The sequence below is a fragment of the Anopheles gambiae genome, chromosome 2 (assembly GCF_943734735.2).
Source record: "Anopheles gambiae chromosome 2, idAnoGambNW_F1_1, whole genome shotgun sequence".
NCBI lineage: Eukaryota > Metazoa > Arthropoda > Insecta > Diptera > Culicidae > Anopheles > Anopheles gambiae.
Genome location: NC_064601.1, coordinates 98,171,647 through 98,190,744, shown reverse-complemented (window position 1 = coordinate 98,190,744; position 19,098 = coordinate 98,171,647). Strand labels below are relative to the sequence as shown.

The following is a 19,098-nucleotide window of genomic DNA, read 5'->3' as shown; positions in this document are numbered from 1 at the left end:
GGACGGCGCAGAGCAGAGCAGGAAAGAATGGAAGATAAAACAAAAGCAATCCTTTTGCGTTGACTGTGGCACCGAACGAAACATCCATCGAGCGTAAGATGGACGATTCGAGTCTGCAAAAAAAAGTGAAACAGACAGACATCAATGTTCTCCCTACTGCCCCGTTCTGAATTCTGATAAGTGATTCCCAGAGTGACGACATGAGGCCTCGTAACACACTCTCATTTCCCAAGTACGTCCTACGTACGTCAGCCGGAAGGACTCAACTGTGCTCGCAAACCGAGGGCAATAATTGCAAGTGATGTCGTCGTTTCGTTCGAAGTGTCGGATGCTTGCTGCCAAGTTGCTCCAGCTGAGGCAAGCAGCAGGCAAGCAAGTGAAAAAGTGCGATTGGGAGCAATGCACTTTTAAGAATCTTTTTTTGCACCTCTCGACACACACAAACACACATCCATACACAGACGCACAAAACTGTTGAAATGGGATGGGGCAGAAAATGGGAAAAGACAGGAAATGCTGTCAGTGCTGCTCACACTTCCGCTGTGCGGGGTTTGATTGTCGGGGTAAACTTCAACGGCACGTGCTACAGTGATGAACTCTTGGCTCTTGGGGAAGAACGACTGAGCAGAAGTGGACGGTGCATGATGGTACACTGTGCCGCGCCGTGCGGGGTTGTAGGCGACGAGCAGGCCCTCCCCCGGGGGAACAGTTGTCAGAATGATTGGAAATAAATTTTCTTTCGCGACAAGTGCGCGCTGACGAGTGCCTGTCGTCAATGAGCGCGCGCGAAAGGGTTTTTCCTGTCGGCTGCCGCCCCAGTTAAGGCTTTTGTACGCGGCAGCGCTTTCGCCCGGTACGCATCGCCGGAAAGGATGGGAAGGTTGTGAGCGGTCCCGTACGAATGCTTCAAGTGTAGCGCACTGTTTTCTTATTTCGTTTGCTGCGACGGGAAGGCACGCAAAACATGCAAAGCCAGCGACCCTGTCGTCCACCCGGTGGGACCTGAAATAGGCAAACATGACGTCAATGAGATTCTGCCCACTTGTGCCTTTTGAGACATCATTTTCGAAGCGGTTTTATGGTGGGCGGTGGTAATTGGGGGGAAAGGAAACTTGAGAACTCAATACAATGTAATTTTCCCATTGAAATATCCATTTTAATGAGTACAGTATTCACGGCACGTACATGCCGTGTGTGATGTTTTTGGATGCTGGTTTGGTCGAACTTTACGCCAGCAGATTGCAAGTTTCGAGACGTGTTAAATGTAAAGACACGAATCAAACATGATGGGAATATTAAAAGGCAAGCTGCAGAAGAAAAATGAGGTACAAACTAATTTAATTACACTGTTTGAAATTAGGTTACCCAAGGTTTTGGTGGCAGACAGTTGACAGTCATCAAATCATACATTTATCATACCTTTTTGTGAACCTTTGGATGTGAATGAATAAATTAGCATTAAATGAGATATTATTAGACAACACTTTCTGTTCGACGAGCTTGGTCAAAAACTTTCTGCTTCGATACAGTAACATTCAAATAAGTATGAGAAACTTCATTTGGTAATGTCCTTCTGGCTACATATGCAACATAATAAAACTGCAAGAAGTTAAATATAGCTTAACGATACGATCATTATGGACAAGGTGGCGAGGCTTTTTACACTTTGATTAGGACCTAATATTAACTACGGTACTTTAAAACAGTTATTCAGACGTACACAAGAGACTGGCTGAAATGGCTGAAATTGAAGATGTGACCAGGCCATCAACAAATCATTGACCTGGGATCGAGAGCTAAGCAGAAGAAGATTGTAATGAACATCTAACAGGTCTGGGAAAGAAACTTCGACAACCAATTGGTCCTGGAGGGTTGTGAGGTTAGGAACTAATGTGGAGATGCCCTACCATGAAATTGTGCCCTGGTACAAGTACACATGATCATTGTAATTCTATTTTACTTTTCTTCAAAATTATAGCATTTCTGAGCAAACTTTTGTATCTGTAACCTTGCTTCTATACGGGTCTATCACCCTAATGCAGGGCTCATTTGCTTTCGGGGTGGATGCGACTACTTAATTTTTCCCCCATTACACAAAGAACCTGTCGCTTGAAATGAGACGCAGTAAATAATTTCTTTTTTTTCTTCCTTTTTTGTTTCCTAATCGACAAAACAAGCTCACAAGTACATACCCCAGCTTCGGACCTGGTTACTAATTAAGCAAATAAGCTACCCGGTAATTCAAGCGACTAATTACTGTTGCACTTAAGCAAGCACCCATGCTGGTAGGTAATCCATGTGAAAATCATTGTTTGCAACACAAGCTGTGTAAATAGGAGGTTTTATTTCGATGTTTTGTCTGCCGTTTCCCGAGCTAAGGGATGGTTTTTCTCACAAACGGTTGCTTCATTGCAAATCATGTCACTTTTATCTTCAGTTCTGGCAGGACAGTATCTTTTCAAACAACAAGTTCAGTGTGGTAACTGTTGCTGGTTGGAAAGTAATTAAACTCCAATACTATTCTTTGGAAGTGTGTGGAGTTGTGGGTAAATTCAACAACCAGTGGGAAAAGTTTTGGTTCGTTTTGCTCATACACTTACATGTGGCACAGACCATTAAAACATCAATCAAACAGTGTAGATGAAATAAAACATGGTATACACAGTGAATGAAAACACGTACAGCTCAATATGTTCGTTTTTTTTTTATTTTAAAGTGTGTGGTTTTTTAAATGCTCCACCCGTCTTTGCTCGTTGGTCGGTAATCGATGCATCAGGCATCGGGACTTCATTACTTGTGCATCGGTTCGAATGATGCGTGTGCAAATTGAACGATAATTTGATCGGTAAAATTAACCCGATCTCAGTGTCTGTCGCAGCGGAAACTCATTAGTGCATGCAGCGAGAGAATACTGCGTTGTGCTGCGTTTTGCGAGACGAATAGTTTTGTGTCTATGGGAATTAAGCAATTGTATGGTTGTTATATGTTTTATTAATTTTTGTAAGCATTAACCTAAATTTGGATAAGTGAAATTGTTTTATTTTGAATTGTAAAAACATTGCTTATAAGTTTATTCGGTATTGAATATCATTGATCAAAAGCCTACGACTAACCTTTATGCTTTTTGTTTAATAAATTTTTCTAATTAAAAATTCATATTGTATCATGTTTAACCTAATATTTTTATTATAAAAGATTATACGTTTTCCTTCCTTTTGAATTAAAAAAATGTATACGATGCATTCGACAGAGCATGAGAGCATAAATGTCTTGAACAAGAATGATCAGACTAAGCAAACACTGTTTGTCCGTGCATTGTAGTGAATATTCGCCGAATAAACAGGCATTTGAAAACGGTAGGAGGCCTGAAACATTACCAATCATTTCCCTGAACAAGAGCAAGCTCTTCATACATTTCTAACTATTGAATAGAACTTAGAGAAACATTGTAAGCAAATTAGTATTTCATAGAAGGGATATTTTTAGCCAATAGAGCGCTTGTTTGATTGATTTCTACATACTAAGGCAGCTTTATAGCAAATGCATTGTAAGCGTTCGTGTGTCTTAACCAGCCAAGGATAGTCACTACATGGTTCACAAGCCTGTGTGTGCTTTTGACTGGAAAGTTATGAGCTCCACTAGGGCAACCAATGTGTCGGTGTTGTTTCAAGAAAGCGTCTAAAGCTTACTTTCTTGTGAATTCTCAATACAAGAAAACTGTTTCAAACATATGCGTGATGGATGCGTATGTGTTTGAAGTAATTTCGTAGAAACAAATGCAAAAGCAATCGTAAGCATAAAACGATCGGTCATTCAAAGGAATTAAATAAGTTTTTTTTTAAATTTACTTACTGCCTAACCAGCACCTCAAAACCAACAGTTGTACTTCATATTATTGGAATTCGTTTGCAATCCGTTCGTATGTGTACCGTTTTGATGTGTTAGATCGAGAATTTCCATTAACTTTACCTTCACTTCAAAAAGAGCATAAACTACCTTTTCAATCCGATAAAGCCACATTGGTTTGCGGTAAATTTGTCTGTAAAGCTCAGCCCACTCAAGTTCTAACCCTTCCGAAAATGACCACACATTTGCCAGGTCTGAAAAGCTTGACCTAAAGATAATATAAAAAAGAAGCAAGAAAAAACAACAGCACACACTCCTCTACCTACCGCCGTCGGTATCATCAGCATCAGTAAAAGTTCATCCTTGAACGCCTCCACCATCGTTTACACGGGTTGTGTTGTCTTTTGTAACTGGAAGATTTTTTTCCCTTACTCCCAGCAACCGAGCGGCAGTGGCCGGCGGCCTGAAGAAGATGCCCGTTATGCGAAGGCACAAACGTAAGATTACAATCTTATGCTGATGGGAGAAGATTTAACGCATCCCTCCGGGGACGAATCTTAGTCGTTGGGTTTGTGTCTACGATATTCCATCCACCGTTCCGTTTCTCGCTTTGCTTCCCATATTTTTTTGTAGCTACTGTGCGCCCGTCGTTTCAGTTTGCCCACCTGCCTGCGCTTGCCTGCGGCTACCATGGCTCGTAGCAGGAGCTTTGCTCATCATATTTGTCTTCGGGTCGCTACGACTCTATACTGCTGCTGCTGATGCTACTATTGCAGCAACGAAATGCCAAAACAAGGAACAGATCTTCTAAGCCCTCAGAAGACAAGCCGGCAGTAGCAGCAGCAGCAGCAGCAACATCAGCAGCAGCAGTAGTAGTGCCAGTTGCCTGCGTCAGCCCTGCCAAGGGAATCCTTTTCATATTTTATGATGTTCGTAACATGTACGTATTATACATACACGTACGTACATATTTCGCCGTTTGGCCGTGGCAGACCGAAGCACAGGAAGCACACACACCGTGCCCTGTACCGTTTGCCAGCGCCTCCGACTCGCTTCAATAGTCCTGCCGACTGCCGTTGGAGTTCCTGCTATGCGAGCTAAAACTGTGACCGGCAGGAACGCACTTTCGGAGCGATTTGGTGAACTTGGTTTTGTGGAATTCTCTTTAGCTTTTTTTCTTCATGTGTGTTATTTGTTTGTGTGAATGCTTGTTTTATTTTGCTCCTGGTTTGCCCATGGCCCTAACCAAAACCGTTCGTTGTCATGCCAAACCGCCCAGTTAAGCTTTGTCGGTATTTGTGGCACTGTATGGCGTTGGGTGGTATGTTTCTCTACATACGCTCTGTCGCTCACTTTTGCTCAGCTTAAACACTGGCCCAGGCTAAGCGACGCAGGTTTTTGGGCACAAAAGACTACGACACTAGGGATCTTCTGGGCGCGGATTCAGCAACGCCGTACGTGTAGCCTACGGTTTGGCCGATAAGGACTGCAGGACCGTAACCCCTTTAACATAAAGCTATCCCCATCTAATGGCGTACTGCCTGAGGATTGGTAAGGTTTCGACCAAAGGCTTTAAGTTTTGCCAACAATTAGCTTCGCTGATGCTTGTTTGGAAGGAAGGTGTTATAAAGCAGTTAAGGTGAAGACGAATGGGATGCTTTGAGCGCGACGTGTGCGAACTTATGGGTGTTACTTCGCTCTTAATGTAATAGAATTTAGTGAAGTTTTCTTTTTCTTTGATTACATATTTGAAAGGAAGAGAATAATTTATATTCAGAACAAAATGCACTAAATCATTATTGTGAACACATTTGTGAATAATTAATAATAAATAAACGTTGCTCCATGTGACTTAAACAATGTAAAAATAACTCAACTACTAATGTTAACATAATATTGTCATCGGGAGGATTATGTTTTAGAATAAAGATTTTGGAATAGAGATTTAAGTATTGAAGTAAATAAAAGGCAGTTGGAAACCTAAACAGAGCAGTATACTTTGAATATGCCTCTATGAAACATTCGCCTCAAGAGCATAGAAGATTACACACTGCTCCACGAAGACAAAGAAGAAGAAGAAGAAGAAGAAGAAGAAGAAGAAGAAGAAGAAGTAAATAAAAGTACTTTGCCGTACAATGCAGTACAAACATTCCAAGATTCATTCGCATGTATCGATAGGAATGTTTTATAAACGACAAAATCCTTGTTACTTTGGAACAATTACACCGAAACGTTTGCTTAAACAGTAATGGTAACTCATTCGATCACATGGCGGCTTTGCCTGTAAACATCGAATCGATGTTTTGCTCCACGCAACCTCCCAGGCGAACTCACGAAAAGGAAAACATCTGTTTTCTCGAATCCATTGACCGAGCAACGATGACGTCATACAATAGCTCACTGACCGAAATTTGGCTTCGTTTGGCAACACTCTCCCAGCGCCCATAAGCGTGCTAACATGAGTGCCAATAAGCCTAGGCACCTACTGTTAGTTAGTTACTGTTAGTGTTTTTTTCCTTTTCATATCGCTATTTAAAGAAAGTTCAGTGTTCAAGTTGTGTTCATTTTCTGTCTTTACGAAAAGCAAAAGCTCAGAATAAATCTATTCGTTTTGTGTTGCGTGTGATATGAGACAGAAGATAACAAAAAAAAAACCAACAACCAGTCAGTAGGTCAATCTTCAAACATCGCCAGAACTTAGGGAGTATCCTGGACTTTATCGTTCTAACCATTAGCATTTCCTCCTCTATCAAGCGTGTGTGTCAGTCCATTTGTACTGCGGACGCTTTTATTTTCTTTTTATGAGCGTACACAGCGCGCCTGGTGCCATGATGCACTGTCGTGCCGGGCTGAATTGGCACAGGACGCGCCCGAAGGATAGCAGCCCATGGGGTAGTGACAGCCCCTGCCGGATGTCAACCGGCGGACAAGTGGACATCCGGTGTTCGATCGGTTTATGCAGATAGTCGTCATGAATATTTAATCGCCGACTGTGTGACAGTGAATTGATTGTTGACTTTATGCGTTTTTTATCGCCTCCGCTTTCTCCACCGTACGACCACTCGCCTGCACGCATAGATCGGTCCGGTGGTAGTCCTTATTACAGGCAGCTCCGTTTCCCGGCCAACGTAGGAAATGGTGCGCAATGGTGCTCTACTATTTTGCCCGGAGGGTGTTGGATTTGTCCATTCAAACGGCCCCGTACGCTTCTTCCTTGCGGCTGCTTTCCGGCTCACAGTTTTGACGAAACGTGTCTGAATGCTCTCTGCCTGGGCCGTGATCGTTGGATGATTTATTATTAAATTGATTATATAAATGGATGAGCGTCGTTAGGAATGTCCTTCCTGCTGGCGGGAAAACGGTCCCGCTGAATACGGCTGTGCGACTTGAATAATGATGTGCGCTGCGATGGGTGTGGAGTGAGCAACTTGGTACTTTGCATGGAAACAAAACGAAGGCTCCCGAGGCACGAGGTGTCCCGATCAATGGGTCAGTGTGTAATGAAGGTGGGAATCGATTTGCGCCGCTCACCGTTTTGCATGTGAGATTACTTTCATTTAAAGATGTGGCTAGCGATAAGCGCTGAAGGTGTCGTAACGTGTGTGTACACTTTTGGGATGACCTTTAAAGAGCAAAGTAACATTGTTTACGCGGCGAGGCTAATTGCGTTCCATGGTAGTAGTTAGTTCAAAATTGTTGATGATTATGAGAAATTGTTCAACAATTCTACTGTTTTGAGCGATGATGACGTGATTGAATCATGTATCAACATTGATGTATGCTCTTTTTTGTATTTATTTTTCTGCATTAATTCTAGCACATTTTACTAAAGTCACTACAGTTATATGTAAATTTATGTTTATTCAATAATTCGTTTTTATTACAATTGATCTATTACAAATCCTCTGTAAATCTCTTCATACAAACCCGAAAAAGGTAATTTAAAACATGAAATATTGTTGGTATGTTGTAGTAACGTTACTCATAGTAGCTTTAGCATGTAGTATTTTAAATCGATGTTACTTTATAAACTAAAAATGGTTATAATTAATAACGTTTATTCCTCGTGTTATAATACTTTTGTTACTTCAATCTCATCTCATTAGTAATTTTAAAATACATTTTCAACTTATTTAGTTTTACTTCAAATTTATTATTTTTTATGAGAAAAAAGACAACGTAGAAAGTAGTTTTGTCTCATTTTTTAACATATGTGGAAAACTTTATATTTACTAAATTTACTTGATACAACGAGAAATGTTGCATAACTTTGCGAAAGTAAATGTGTACATGAACCAAATAATGTGCAATCCATGATACCAAAGCCATCATTCGAGATGAAGAAGCAATAACAAAAAACACACTGAATCATGTTGCCCCAGTACTCACGGCGACCCCATTACTCGCAAGAGTTACCAAGGTCAGCAAACATCCACCTACTCCCGCACGCACCCAGATGCAACTAAGCCAACTACTGTTCGTGGAAACTGTCCTCACTGCCGTAGGCCACAATCGAACACGTGTTGAGGAAGTGGTGCTCACTGCCGCCAAAGTTTCACGTCACAATTTCACGCGAGTGACCGATGTGAGTGACCCCATCTTCATCGACAGCGCGGAGCCCGAGGACTTCGAAACTGTGCTGCCAAACTTTCGTCGATTCTCTGGCAATCGATGAAACCTGAAGGAGCAATTTTCAACAACCTCCCGTCATGAAAATGCGGGAGAGAAAGCGCACACGAACGACATGTAAACACCGGAGAGGTCAGGATGGGTGTGATGAAAAGCTTTGGCTCTCGCAGAAATCCTGCACACCAAAAAAGCACACTGCCGCGCGCATGTCCATCTGCTTCGCTCTGTCCCTCTCAATCGTAATCGCGTTGAGTTTTCCTTCGGTTCGGGCGTTTTCCGTGCTCAACCTAGGGACTAGGCCACCGGGACCACTCTCTCACAGCTGGTTTTCCAGCATTTTTTTGTGTTTTGTTTGTGGCAGAAAAACACAGAGAGAGAGAGAACGAGCGAGCGAGCATTGACGCGAAATGACGTCCACAGGAGCATGGAGTTTGTCCAGAGGCACCTGTCAGATATCGGATTTGAGTGTGCGAGATGTGAGCGAGCGAAACGGACCTAATCTCTCACACAGGATCTCTCGCGCAAAACCATCGTCGTCCACACGCGTACGGTACGGGTTCGTCCAAGGGCCGGGAGTCAGTTTCAATTCTCGTCCGTACGGAAATTCATCCAGTGCACACAGCACACGAGCACCCCGTCATCATCGTGGTCGTCGCGGTCGTGGTTCGCCTGTCGGCGGCATCTTCGTTGTCGTGGTCGTCTGTTCTCTGTATCGGTCGCCGCAGCGGTGGAACGTTTTGGCAAGTTTTCCCGAACCTTCCGAACGCGCGGCTTGGCACTTCCAGTATGTAGAAGGATTTGTCTGGAGAAATTCAACACGAAAAACAACCATCACGGTACGGGGTTTCGCCAGAGCGAAGTGTTTGATTGTCAAGATTGGGCACACAGGACACCCGATAGGGCGTGTGAAAACAGTGTCAGAAAGAAGCGACCGTGTGGGCTTTCCTTGCCCCCTCCAACTGCAGCACATAAATAACACAACACTTCCATATTTCGACCGAGTGCACCAAATCCGTGTGAGGGAGTGCGTGTTTGCATGGTGTTAAACTTCTCCGCGACTGTGAAATGTCAAAAAATCGACCACCGCAAAAATAGGATACTCGTCTGAATGCTGTTCGGGAGTGAAAGTTCGCGACCCTAGATGGGAAGCAAAAGCCAACAGCCGCAAAACGTAAAAGAGAAATCCATAAAATCAACAGAAACTGAAAGTAAAAATAAGCGTGTGTGTGTCTGTGTGTGTGTCTCCCGGTCTCCGGGGTGTGTGTTTGTGTGATTGTCGGTGTTTTGGTGACCAAACAAGCGCCCGGCCTTGCCTTGCCCGTGCCAAATAGGCGGCCAGCTCGGGCTAGGCAGTGCCCGCAGTGTCGAACGTGAATCGTGAAATCGATTTCATCCGCTGCGTTAGAAAGGCCAGAGAAGAAATGGAGGGAACAGCAGCTCCGCCAGCTAGCCTTGCCGGTGTTTTGGAGCGGAGCGTATCCCGAATGATGAAGGGCACTTGATTGCCAACGCACACTTTCCGCGTTGGGTGGCGTGGCTGGGTGGGTTCGGGATTTTTTTTTTCGGCTGAAACACACCCACACAGCTGCCACCATTATTCGCGATCGGACGAACGACGACGTGGGCAAAGTTTTCTTCAATTATTTGGGCCGTTTTATTTCTTTTTTCCCGTTTCGTTGGGCGCTCCGGGACGACGAGCGGTCGTGTTTTGCTAGCTTTAAGCACGGTAGATGCTTTTCCTTTTTTCACCTATTTCCTTCTTCTTTTCCGACATAGGCAGATCAATGAATGTATGTGTGTGTGTGTGTGTGTGTGTGTGTGTGTATGGGTGCGAATGATTGGTTGATGTGTGACCGGCACGAAAGCCCGTCACCGTCACCATCCGTGGCGGCGGCCGTGGTTGCGTAGTGAAATGTGTTAATTAGTTTGACGGTAATGCTTTATTTATATTTATGACATCTCGTGCACCATTTCTCGTGTCCCGTAGCAGCTCTGTGTGTGTGTGTGTGAGAGTGTTTTTTTATGGATGAAGGTGGGGCAACAGTATATCAACATTGTTAAAAATTTAACAACCATGACTCGGCAACGGAGCTTTCTGCGGCCTAGTGCGTTGGCTGAGTGCTCGAGTGTGTTGCAGGCAGTAAGTTAAAACATCAATAAAACATACCGTGAACGGAGTTTCGGTGTAAAAAAAATACTTGCCGATGGAAAACTTACCACACACAGCACAAGGGTAATATGTGGAGTCTAGTACAGCTGTACGAATGTCCGTTACGGTTGCGTTTTTCCTTAAAAAAAGGAGGGCAACAGGAATAGGTTTTCCGTTTGTGTTTTTCGGTACAAGATTAATGAATTATTAATGTTGGTGAAATGCGCTTGAAAGCTTCCCGTTTCTTGGATTTGAGCTGGGTTTTTTTCTGTATTATATTAGTTTATTTTTCCTTCTTTATATTGGTGTGCAAGATATTTATCGTTCGTTCGTTTGTTTATTTGAAATTCTACCCCATTTCTACAGGATAATAAATCAAGTGAAGTGTACAAAAACCAAGCAAAGTGTATGAGCTCCGTTTGGTAGTAAAAGAAAATCGCCCTACAAAACCAAGTGTGTGTGTGTGTGTGCTGTTTGTAAATGTGTGTTTATTGTGGAAGTGTAAATCCCACTGGTTGAGTGGTACCAATTCGTGTGAAATAAAATAAAATCAAAACATCATCATACCGCCGTGTCCCTTTTCTCAACCATCCGGCAATGGTGTGAGCGTGTGTGCGTGTGATCTCAGTGTGTGTGTGTGTGTGTGTGTGTGAACGGGTTTTTTTAAACCTTCCTATCCGGTGGATTGTGATTGTGAGGCCGAAAAAAGGTCCAGAGAAATAGCATGGCAGCAATTTTGGATGCGCATTGTTGGTGGTCGTGAGTGGATCGGTTTGTGCAGTGTGCTTCGCACGCACATCCACAACCCACCCCCAAAGGGAGCTATAAACGTCTACAAGCAACAGCACGCATAGGATAAAGCTCGAACCGACCGCCCCGCGGGGTCTGCAGCGTCACGACTGTGTCCCCATTCACGAAACTCGCACATTCCGGAGGCGACGTTTGGAGCTACCCTTTTCGCTGGGAAAGTGGTACGTGTTTGCGTTACGAAGGTTTTGTTCCGGTAGTGTGCCACAGTGTGTGTGTGTGTGTGTAGTGTCTGCCCGTTGCTGCAGCGTGAAAAACAAAGCACAAAGAAAAAAAAAGAGGATACTCAACACTCACACTGCTGATCCGGTTGACCCTCTTCTATTGGGTCGCAAACGTATGTGAACATTCGCTGGCGCAAGGCGCAAGGCACAAAAAACGCCGTCGACAATTCAACGCAACAACGCACAGCACCCGCCAAAACCGCCCGTAGGCAGCAGCACCGGCAGGTTCCCGTCCCGTCGACGACGCCTTCGGAATAAACAAAGTCATCAAAATTTAAGGTTTTTATTATTAACTTTTGTGCCTTTTTCCGCTTCCTTTAATTTTGGGGCCTTTTTTGGGAGTTTCCCGACCAACCATCCCTTCTTCCACTCTATTGTCCTCCTTAGCGTGGGTTTGTGCGGCCGGTTGCACCTGGGAACTTTCACTCGCTTTGCGGATATCCCAAAATATACCAAACAAAGAGAAGAAAAAAACGCTGTGACCTGCACACACAGGTTGCTTGTGCTATTTTGTGCGTTTTATTGCGCGCCAAAAACACACCGGTGTACTGTACACTTTCCCTTGTCTCCCTTCCCTTAAGGCTTTCTACCACCGTTCACCCTGTTCGGGTACCCTGGGAAAAAGGGATTCGAGTCCGATCGGCAGTTTTCCGGTTACCGGAAGCCACAATCCAACTGGAACGATGTAAAGGCTGTACTGGGGTAGATGCTTGAAGCGAAATGCCTGCCCCACCAGCACGGGCACACACCACCACAGTTTGGTGGTGATTAATTTTTCATTAGATTCTGGTCAGATTCTGGGAAAGGGACAACCGAGGCACCAGAATGGGGCACGGGCGAATCAGTGTACTTCGTTTAGAGGGCACACGGGCTCTAGATTCTTCGCCCGAACCGCCATCGAAAGACACACAAAAATTCTATTTTCCTTGGAACTTTTGGGCGGGGGGGGGGGGGGTGAAACTTTCTTGCTTCTTTCTTTCTCCTCGGGGCGGCTTGGGGATTAATTTTAATATTTGATTACAGTTATTTTCGATTTCTCAAACTTGTTTTCTTTCACGCATTTTGTCCATGTACACGCGAACGCGTTAGTCTTTCCCTGAAGGAAATGATTTTCTGCCTCTATCTTCACGGGGCGTCCTTGTAGGAGTTACGGGTTCAAGAACATCCTTTTCAGGGGGATGATGGCTTTCCTTTTATTTAGAAAGGTGTGTTCTAAAATTAACCGTTTACATAGTGCCATCGTGCTGACAAATGACGGTACGATGATGTGGAGTTATTCATTTAACCTTTAATTAAGCGTAATTATTAGGATAGTATGACGTACGAAACCAGACAGAAGGATGCTTTATTTGTATCTTGACACGGCACCGTTTGATTGAGCTAATTTTCAGCTCAAAAATACCTATTAATAAACGCACCCTTAATTAACGCCCTATTGGCCACCGAAATAAAGCAACGCAAGAAGAAATGGAGTCACAAATCTTTCGAATCTGCTTACGCTTGGAGCTGCTATTTCAACCGTTCCGTTTTTGGAACTCGCTTTCCAGCGCTTTCCATAACCCCTGTAGTTGGCATGTTACATTTAGTTTAATTAAAACCGCGTGTCTTCCAGGAAATGCGCGCTAATGCGAAAGCAAAACCGTTCCAGGGCACTCTGTGGTTGATTCGCATTGTTTCGCGGCAAAACTTTTGCGTCGAATTTATCGGCGTCCATTTGGGCGGATCATTGGCGAATGGCGCCATGGTTCTGGGAGGCGCGTAATCGAATCGCTGTACAATCTGCTCATTACAATTTCGCGCGTGCAGGCAAATAGCTTTCTTGGAAAAGAATTTAACAGAAAGACGATTGCTGGTTGATGTCTTTCTTTTTCCTTTGGATTTGTTGGATCAATTCCCTTAGCTGTTGGGTATTAAATCAGCTCAGGAGCGTTAAACCGTTGGGATTTGGAAAACAATTTATCGTTGCTACGTCAATTTAGGGCTGGTTTTAAGGGGGAAAGTAAGCAAAAATTTAGTCCAAATTAAGGACTGTTCCTTAAAAAGACAAAAAAGAAACATGTTCAAATTAACTATAATGATGATAAAGATCACTTCTCAACGAAAACATTGATAAAATTAGTCTAATTTAAAGTAGCAAAAATGTTTGCTTCTCCCTGAACTGCGCCATTACAGCTTCAAGGTACCAGTCTTTGTGGCACCGATTTATTTATTTATTTATTTATTTATTTATTTTTATTTTATTAATTGCTCGGCCACGTTGGGTTACAGCAATAGTACTTACTGACTATAGTATACAATTATTCACGAAGGAGTAGGAAGGAGTTTATGGTACGGAAAAGGAGCGAAGACGGGATCGGTAGACAGGATAGGAGAGGACAGCAGGAAGGGAAGGCGGAAGTGATTACATTAGTAAACGCTGCTACAGCTTGATTTATGTCATCATCAGTAAAGCACCAATCGGTACCGGCTAAAATATGATGAAGCTTTTGGTAGTCCAGTTTCCTAAAATTGAACATACGAGCCGTAGGTATTCGTTGAGAGGATGCAACGGAAATTTAAGGAAATAATTTTCGTAATTACATCATGGTTGGGACACTGTCCTACTCCTTGTTGTCCTTTCTTTGGTCCGAGCACCAATCCACCTGCTGGTATGACACTGCTTCTTACCTATAACAATCTTAATCTGCCCATCCAGAAAAGCTGAGAGGGGATCGCCGCGCACGAGGCGGGTTCAGATCACCATTATAATCATCCTCCTTCCAGGTTGCGGACGTTTGTTCTACAGCAAAAATAGCGCGCACACACACACACAAAATGGCAGAGCAAAAAACAACAGCAATGAAGTGGAAAGACAGAATGGAAATAATGAACCAGTTTTCAGCCTACGAACTGGTTAGAGAGGAAAGCTCCACCCATCAAGCAAAAAACCAAAAAAAAAAACAAAAAAGAAGTAAAGGAACGCAAAAGAAAATCACCTTGGAAACAATGCTGTCCACCTACCCACCGGGGGAAATAGCACCATAATTGAGACGAGGGTAAAGTAAACCGCCCACACAGTGATAGGCAACATTGTGCGCCTGATGCTGCTGCTGTGGTTTTGTCTTGCTGCTGTCGCTGCCGCTACCGGCCCTCATTCCGGAGGGTGGCATTTTTCTGCTTATTCCCTTCCTGCTGCATCTTTGCACAAACCTTTTCCCCTCTTTTGGTCGCTTTTAGCCCGGGGAAAACGGCTCATAAATGCGTCTGGGTGGAATAATTGGAAAACTGGGTCAATGGGAAAGATACTCGCAGGGAGTGTGGGGTTTGGAAGGTGCAGGAAGGCGCATTCCTCTTGCCAGGCCCGGCGAGGATGATGGATGATGGAGAGTAGGTTTCCTGATGCAGCCGGTTTTAAGTGATCCTTCTTGCGCTAAAGAGTAACAATTGAAAGTTTTAACCATAACGGTTCGCTCTCTAAGAGCCGCTCTTCTTTATGCCGCTTTTTAAAGCGCCAGAAACTTGAAACAATGATTGAAATGGGATGAATGGAACAAAGCACGAGCTCGGTTAAAATGTAGAGCTTAATTGTCAGTTTGAGTTGGACAGTGAGTTTTCGTTGGAAAGGTAAAACGGTGAAAGGCACGAACAGTGTCACTTAGTGTGCTAGATGAATTCTTTTATCAAATGTTTTTTGTTGTAGATTTAAAGACGAGATAAGACAAATCTTTGAAAGAGGTTTGATCGTACCTGTCAAATGTTAGATGTTTTACATTTCCACTGTAATCTATTGTTTTCATAACATTGTTTGGTGATGTTACGACTTAAAGAAGATCAAATTTAGTCTTTTAACAATATGGTTAGAGGGTTTACCAGGCATCATGTCCTATCAACATGCTGGAGCATTAAAAACGCCATCGATTTATTTCCCCAAAGAAAGATGGCCAACCAACTGGTCAGGTGGTTGTGTATCTTTTCCCGCTCTTTATTCACCAAAAATAAACTCATTAAAGCTTTCTTTTATGGCGACGTCATCGCACAACCTACACAAAGCTATTCGCGACCAATCCCCATCTGAGAATAGACTTCGCAAACTCTTAAATTGACAGTAAAAATAAGATCAACCACCTTCCCTGCATTCCATTCCACTGTACGCGACCTCTAGCTTTCTCTCGATAACTTTCTCCCGATTAAGTTATTACAAGTTAAGGTGAGACAACTAACCACCCAACAGCCGAAATGGTCTCCATTTTGCCCTGTTCCGCCATCATTCACCATCCTGATTGACCCTATTCTTCGCACACGCACACACACACACACACTCAGCACCAACGAAACAATACAAACACAACGCCCCACCACCGCCAGGGGCAGCAGAATCCCGCTCAGAAGTTATCGTGCACCGAAAATCTCGTTTACAGCCATAATGACACTTTGGCCCCGTTATTTATCGCACTCGCGTCGCCCATTTGTACTGCGGGGGCCGACGTTCGGAAAGCGCGTAAGTTTTCCAACCAGCCTTGTGGACCACGCCACAATTCGTTTGAGGGTTTTTTTTTGAGTGTGTTGCTGTATGTGTCCCACCATCCGCCCTTACCTTGGGCGGGGAAGTTTTGCCGTTATTATGGCTGGATACCTTCCGCACAACAGCCGCCCAAACTGCTCTTGCAAACCGCGACTTCGGTAAGCCTCGACACTTCGGGGCTGGATCATTTCACTGAAATATTCAATTTCCGTCTGCTTTCGCTCGTAATAATTCACCGTTGTCGTCGTCGTCTCCATCGTCGTTTGCTTAAGTTTTTGGGGCGCGTTTGCTTTACTTTTATTTTGCCCCTTATGCCAGCACGACGGTGATGATATGATTCGATGGGATTTGCTTCGCCTACCCCACGTGTATACCTTCAGGGGCAAAAAAGAAAAAGCAAGCACCAACTTCCTGACTTTTTAGGGAACGTTTTTTTTTTGTTGGTTTTTCGCTTCCAGTTCGTCAAAAAATTGGTTCCGTCACCAAGCAACGTCAAAGCCGGCAGGCCCTGGAAGCCCTTGTAAGACCGAGGGCCGAGCGACAAAATCTAAATGAACCTATTAAGTTGACCCCCAAGAAGTGGTTGGACACGATCTTCAAAAGTTGCGCTCGCTGTTAGGGCTGCGGGCGGATGAAAGGGGTGGAATGGGAGGAGAGACAAGGAGCAACACGAAAAACACACATTCCTGATGGTAATTCCGCGATAAGCTTCCAATCATAACACGCCAACAATGAAGCCGCACTTTTCCCTTGTTTTTCTAAGCTGTGCTGGCGGGACTGGCGGCGGGACAGCTTCAAAAGGCAAGCATATTAGGGTCGTCAGCCGAGCTATCAGCCCTACCCCGCTAGGTAAGCTGTGCAGGCACCCGGCACCGGTGAAGTCGTTCGCAATTTTGGCGTCGGTCGCTGGGAGGCCCCCAGACCAGTTGCGGAGTTTTCGGCGGGCGTGACTGTTTACAGTCCGCGGAAGCGAGAAAAAACTTTTCCAATTAACTACACACACACACACACCTTCGGCATCATGATGTTGGGTTGGCTGGGTCGGGCGTTCTATTGGGGTAAAGTCTCGCAGCAGGGTTCTTTCTGCAGGGCTTGGCCAAAACTAAAAATATTTTCCCAAAAAGCTCCCCATCAATACCGGTCAACCTACGACCGGTGGGATGGCCAAGAGCGGCGACATGTTATGAGCGATGAACTGGCAAAGTTCGTGTGGCTGGTTGAGGTAACGGTTCAGCATAGGTCACACACACACACACATAAACACACGCCACCAAAACACTCTTCAGCACGGCAGACAGCGCGATGTAGCGTGAGCTGCGCCCAAGGTGCGTGAGTTGCCTTTTGACCCTTTTTGGGCGGTGGTATAGTACGTGCGGTGACTTTGACTTTTGGCGGGACGGTAAGGGCGATGCTCTGAAGGCAAGGGATAGCGAGCGAACCGAGAGTACCGGAACGGAAGTTGAAGCGTCTTTTTTTGTTGTTGTTGGCTGTTGTTGCTTGGATGTCAACTACAAGCGCTGAGTGAATAATTTACGACACTAGCTCATGACAGGGCGATTGGTCACGGGAAACGCACGAACTTGGTTGGCGCTCTGTGTGCATGTGTCTGTGTATCATGGTTATGTTTGTTTTGTGATAGGCTGTAGGTAGGGAGGTTAGTCTTTAAGCGAAAGAGTGCCCCGTTGCATGAATATTATAGCATAGGGAACTTGTTCGTATGAACTAGGATGATTCATTCAATGGAAAATAGAACTAAAGTAAACAATGGTTGCCTTGTACATTGCTTGCATTTCTGTTGGTTTTGTTTAGTATTTTATTTAATCAACTTTACATAGAGTGTCTTAAACATCTCAAACGCCGTATGGTAAAAGAAGTTGATTGGATGTCTTGCTTTATTGTTTTGCACTTTTCTTATATGTTTGGCTAAAACATTCACATTTAAAGTAATTTATAATGAATATAGTCAAACTGCTTGAATAAACGCCTATGCCACGTCATCAACAATGAATAGTTATGAGCTGATCGACAATTACGCCAAAGAAATCCATCTGAAGTCTGGTCTTGCTTCAACTATTTGAAGGATTAAAACCCGACTAGAAGCTTGGTTTTGACAATTTCGTCTTAAGTTTGAGTTGAGTTGAGTTTGTAGTTCGAAAAAGATTAGGAGCAGGTTTTGAGGTTCCAACTGCAGCCTTGACTAGTTGACCCAGCTGATAATGTGGTCTTGAATAAAAAGTATCCTCTGAGCTTGTAGTGTCAGTTTAGGTCATACTTTCCAGAGTAGTAGAGCATCTCTTAGAAACTGTAAATTACTGTCAAAGAACCGAGTACGTTACATCTTCTCGTATGACCTGCTGGCAAAAAATAGAGATCTTTTTGTAGTAGATTTCATATACAAAGGGTATAAGCATTGTACTATCCTTTGTAGTTTGAATAGAAAGTTCAAACAATGAAACTTCAACAATGAAAATGAGAACCTTCGTACAATTATTACTGTTCATCAATACATCAGAACCTGTAAACAATTATCCTGATTGTCTGCACAGGCATGATAGTGCACTTAGATTAAGAAACGCTAGAATTATTCGAATCTTCAAATACATTGGGTTCTGATCAAACCGGCTATTTTCATTGCAACATGCTATTTTTATTTCATTCAATCTGTTGCAATCTATAAAACCTCTCAAGATGACGAATCAGCATTACCTATTCCTTCCACATTGCTAGACAATGTAGATAGGATAACAATATTGAAGATACGGCTGAAGAGAAAATAATTACATTTGCTTGGATACACTCAACCATCATCATGATCAATCTAGCTTGCAATCTTATTGAAAGTATGTCTTGATATCTAGAGAAAAATCCAGCAACAGTAACGCTGTATGCTGTTTCCACCTCAGTTCTACGATCTGATTTAACCATCAGTATAATTATGTCAC

At 43.7% G+C, this 19,098-nt stretch overlaps 1 protein-coding gene across 5 annotated transcripts in view; it reads left to right on the top strand.

Moving 5' to 3' along the window:
* Positions 1 to 9,034: 9,034 nt before the first annotated feature.
* Positions 9,035 to 19,098, top strand: part of LOC1276929 (zwei Ig domain protein zig-8) — a 213,427-nt gene continuing 203,363 nt past the window's right edge. Inside the window, exons 1-2 of one of the 5 annotated variants that reach the window (XM_061647642.1) lie at positions 9,035 to 9,259; positions 10,991 to 11,934. The gene's annotated coding sequence lies outside the window, so the exon portion shown is untranslated. Of the gene's footprint in view, positions 9,312 to 9,382; positions 9,647 to 10,304; positions 10,408 to 10,990; positions 11,935 to 19,098 lie in introns of those variants that run through there. The other 4 variants (XM_061647645.1, XM_061647646.1, XM_061647644.1 and 1 more) reach the window with 4 other exon arrangements.